Raw genomic sequence first — 5,427 nt, 5'->3', positions numbered from 1 at the left:
AGACAGACACTCAGAGTCCAGGACAGACACTCAAAGTCCAAGACAGACACTCAAAGTCCAAGACAGTCCAAGACAGACACTCAAAGTCCAAGACAGTCCAAGACAGACACTCAAAGTCCAAGACAGTCCAAGACAGACACTCAAAGTCCAAGACAGACACTCAAAGTCCAAGACAGTCCAAGACAGACACTCAAAGTCCAAGACAGTCCAAGACAGACACTCAAAGTCCAAGACAGTCCAAGACAGACACTCAAAGTCCAAGACAGACACTCAAAGTCCAAGACAGTCCAAGACAGACACTCAAAGTCCAAGACAGTCCAAGACAGACACTCAAAGTCCAAGACAGTCCAAGACTGACACTCAAAGTCCAAGACAAAGTCCAGGACAGTCCCACAGAGTCCAAGACAAAGTCCAGGACAGTCCCACAGAGTCCAAGACAAAGTCCAAGACAGTCCCACAGAGTCCAAGACAAAGTCCAAGACAGTCCCACAGAGTCCAAGACAAAGTCCAAGACAGTCCCACAGAGTCCAAGACAAAGTCCAGGACAGTCCCACAGAGTCCAAGACAAAGTCCAAGACAGTCCCACAGAGTCCAAGACAAAGTCCAAGACAGACCCTCAGAGTCCAAGACAAAGTCCAAGACAGACCCTCAGAGTCCAAGACAAAGTCCAAGACAGACCCTCAGAGTCCAAGACAAAGTCCAAGACAGACCCTCAAAGTCCAAGACAAAGTCCAAGACAGACACTCAAAGTCCAAGACAGACACTCAAAGTCCAAGACAAAGTCCAAGACAGACACTCAAAGTCCAAGACAGTCCAAGACAGTCACTCAAAGTCCAAGACAGTCCAAGACAGTCACTCAAAGTCCAAGACAGTCCAAGACAGACACTCAAAGTCCAAGACAGACACTCAAAGTCCAAGACAGACACTCAAAGTCCAAGACAGTCCAAGACAGACACTCAAAGTCCAAGACAGTCCAAGACAGACACTCAAAGTCCAAGACAGACACTCAAAGTCCAAGACAGTCCAAGACAGACACTCAAAGTCCAAGACAGTCCAAGACAGACACTCAAAGTCCAAGACAGTCCAAGACAGACACTCAAAGTCCAAGACAGTCCAAGACTGACACTCAAAGTCCAAGACAAAGTCCAGGACAGTCCCACAGAGTCCAAGACAAAGTCCAGGACAGTCCCACAGAGTCCAAGACAAAGTCCAAGACAGTCCCACAGAGTCCAAGACAAAGTCCAAGACAGTCCCACAGAGTCCAAGACAAAGTCCAGGACAGTCCCACAGAGTCCAAGACAAAGTCCAGGACAGTCCCACAGAGTCCAAGACAAAGTCCAAGACAGTCCCACAGAGTCCAAGACAAAGTCCAAGACAGACCCTCAGAGTCCAAGACAAAGTCCAAGACAGACCCTCAGAGTCCAAGACAAAGTCCAAGACAGACCCTCAAAGTCCAAGACAAAGTCCAAGACAGACCCTCAAAGTCCAAGACAAAGTCCAAGACAGACACTCAAAGTCCAAGACAGACACTCAAAGTCCAAGACAGTCCAAGACAGACACTCAAAGTCCAAGACAGTCCAAGACAGACACTCAAAGTCCAAGACAGTCCAAGACAGACACTCAAAGTCCAAGACAGACACTCAAAGTCCAAGACAGTCCAAGACAGACACTCAAAGTCCAAGACAGACACTCAAAGTCCAAGACAGTCCAAGACAGACACTCAAAGTCCAAGACAGTCCAAGACAGACACTCAAAGTCCAAGACAGACACTCAAAGTCCAAGACAGACACTCAAAGTCCAAGACAGTCCAAGACAGTCACTCAAAGTCCAAGACAGACACTCAAAGTCCAAGACAGTCCAAGACAGTCACTCAAAGTCCAAGACAGGCACTCAAAGTCCAAGACAGTCCAAGACAGGCACTCAAAGTCCAAGACAGTCCAAGACAGTCCAAGACAGTCACTCAAAGTCCAAGACAGTCCAAGACAGACCCTCAAAGTCCAAGACAGTCCAAGACAGACCCTCAAAGTCCAAGACAGTCCAAGACAGACCCTCAAAGTCCAAGACAGTCCAAGACAGACCCTCAAAGTCCAAGACAGTCCAAGACAGACCCTCAAAGTCCAAGACAGTCCAAGACAGACCCTCAAAGTCCAAGACAGTCCAAGACAGACCCTCAAAGTCCAAGACAGTCCAAGACAGACCCTCAAAGTCCAAGACAGTCCAAGACAGACCCTCAAAGTCCAAGACAGTCCAAGACAGACCCTCAAAGTCCAAGACAGTCCAAGACAGACCCTCAAAGTCCAAGACAGTCCAAGACAGACCCTCAAAGTCCAAGACAGTCCAAGACAGACCCTCAAAGTCCAAGACAGTCCAAGACAGACCCTCAAAGTCCAAGACAGTCCAAGACAGACCCTCAAAGTCCAAGACAGTCCAAGACAGACCCTCAAAGTCCAAGACAGACCCTCAAAGTCCAAGACAGACCCTCAAAGTCCAAGACAGACCCTCAAAGTCCAAGACAGACCCTCAAAGTCCAAGACAGTCCAAGACAGACCCTCAAAGTCCAAGACAGACCCTCAAAGTCCAAGACAGACCCTCAAAGTCCAAGACAGTCCCTCAAAGTCCAAGACAGACCCTCAAAGTCCAAGACAGACCCTCAAAGTCCAAGACAGTCCAAGACAGTCCCTCAAAGTCCAAGACAGTCCAAGACAGTCCCTCAAAGTCCAAGACAGTCCAAGACAGTCCCTCAAAGTCCAAGACAGTCCAAGACAGTCCCTCAAAGTCCAAGACAGTCCAAGACAGTCCCTCAAAGTCCAAGACAGTCCAAGACAGACCCTCAAAGTCCAAGACAGACCCTCAAAGTCCAAGACAGACCCTCAAAGTCCAAGACAGTCCAAGACAGACCCTCAAAGTCCAAGACAGACCCTCAAAGTCCAAGACAGACCCTCAAAGTCCAAGACAGACCCTCAAAGTCCAAGACAGTCCAAGACAGACCCTCAAAGTCCAAGACAGTCCAAGACAGACCCTCAAAGTCCAAGACAGACCCTCAAAGTCCAAGACAGACCCTCAAAGTCCAAGACAGTCCCTCAAAGTCCAAGACAGTCCTCAAAGTCCAAGACAGTCCAAGACAGTCCCTCAAAGTCCAAGACAGTCCAAGACAGTCCCTCAAAGTCCAAGACAGTCCAAGACAGTCCCTCAAAGTCCAAGACAGTCCAAGACAGTCCCTCAAAGTCCAAGACAGTCCAAGACAGTCCCTCAAAGTCCAAGACAGTCCAAGACAGTCCCTCAAAGTCCAAGACAGTCCAAGACAGTCCCTCAAAGTCCAAGACAGTCCAAGACAGTCCCTCAAAGTCCAAGACAGTCCAAGACAGTCCCTCAAAGTCCAAGACAGTCCAAGACAGTCCCTCAAAGTCCAAGACAGACCCTCAAAGTCCAAGACAGACCCTCAAAGTCCAAGACAGACCCTCAAAGTCCAAGACAGACCCTCAAAGTCCAAGACAGTCCAAAACAGTCACTCAAAGTCCAAGACAGACACTCAAAGTCCAGGACAGACAGTCCAAAACAGTCCCACAAAGTCCAAGACAGTCCCTCAAAGTCCAAGACAGTCCAAAACAGTCCCACAAAGTCCAAGACAGTCCAGGACAGACACTCAGAGTCCAAGACAGTCCAGGACAGACACTCAGAGTCCAAGACAGACACTCAAAGTCCAAGACAGTCCAAGACAGACACTCAAAGTCCAAGACAATCCTACACAGTCACTCAAAGTCCAACACAGTCCGTCAAAGACAGGCACTCAAAGTCCAATGCACACTCTCAAAGTCCAGCACACAAACTACAACACAATCAAAGTCCAATGCACACAGTCAAAGTCCAACACAAAGTCCAAGTCAAATGCACACAGTCAAAGGCAAGATCCAACCCCAACTCGCACGGTCAAAGTCCGACATGCACGGTCAAAGGCAAACAGACAAAGAGACAAAGACGGACGCAAAGCCGGAGACGGAGGGGCAAAGTCAGATGACGGCTAACGCAAAGGGGGGCAAAGTCAGGCGGGGAGAGAGACAAATTCAGACGTCCAAAAAAACCACACGGGAGCCGACCCCAACATACACACCTTTATTTCCCCCCCCCCCCCCAAAAAACCACACTGGAGCCAACACCGACATACACACCTTTATTAATGATACATTACAGAATAGCTTTTACTTACTTAATAACATAACAACCTACAGCAAATACCACTTCGAGGAGCCTACGCCACACAAAACCTTCGAGGAGCCTACGCCACACAAAACCTTTCTTTCCTTAGTAAACCTTACGAGCATGGCAAATGTGCCTTTGCTACGGCGACATTACAAACCAGCTTTTACTTACTAATTAAACCTCAAAAAAACCCAACAAATACACCTTCATTGAACCTACATTACACAAACACGCTCATGGACTTCATAAACCCTAAAACCCTAAGGGGTGCTTTACCTCCCAACATTTAGGGTCATTCCACACATCTATATTACCATCAGATCTTTACTAAATATATTCATAACTGTTCAGAGACTACTATGATATACATGATGCCAAGAACACCACTCCCATCAGCCTCCCAAATCACCCCACCTGTGAAAACCCCATCCCTGGACCGCTCTGTGCCTGATCCTTGGCGACGATCATCGCTGCAAGGAGCAACAGGAGGGGGAAAAAAACCCAGCTGGGATTTTTTTATTCCATATTGTTTTCTTGCCTTACTACTCCAAAAACTCTACCCCACCTGCAACAAAAAACCCCACATTACATTACACAGTCATTCTCACACAGACACGTTCTAAGCATCCCGCTCATTCAGCTACCACACTGACCACCCCCTACTCTCAGAAAACCTGTCCCACTATCCCACCACCACATCCAGCCCTCTCACCATGGCTCCCCGGGAACACTGTTCCCGGGAGCCTCCCGGATAGCCCTGCCTGCGAAAACCCCGTCCCTGCGCCGCTCCGCGCCCAAACTTTGGCGACGATCGTCGCCTCGCGGACCGGCCGGGACCGGGGAAAAAAAAAAAAAATCCCCCAGCTGGGGTTTTTTTATTCTGCATTGGTTTTTTGCCTAACTATACTCCACCTGCAAGAAGAAAAAAAATTACATTAAACAGCCATGCACACACACACATTCCAAACACACCTCTCATTCAGCTACCCCACTAACCACCCCCCCACTCTCAGCAAACCCATCCCCCTACCCGACTGCTACTACCAGCCCTCGCCCCGTGGCTCCTCGGGAACGCCATTCCCGTGGCCTCCCCGATCACCCTGCCTGCAAAAACCCCGTCCCTGCGCCGCTCTGCGCCCAAACTTTGGCGACGATCATCGCCTCGCGGACCGGCCGGGACCGGGGAAAAAAAAACCCAGCCAGGGGAAAAAAAAAAATCCCCCGGCTGGG

Source organism: Strix uralensis, unplaced genomic scaffold, assembly GCF_047716275.1.
Source record: "Strix uralensis isolate ZFMK-TIS-50842 unplaced genomic scaffold, bStrUra1 scaffold_239, whole genome shotgun sequence".
Taxonomy (NCBI): Eukaryota; Metazoa; Chordata; class Aves; order Strigiformes; family Strigidae; genus Strix; species Strix uralensis.
Note: the sequence above shows the minus strand (reverse complement) of the source record.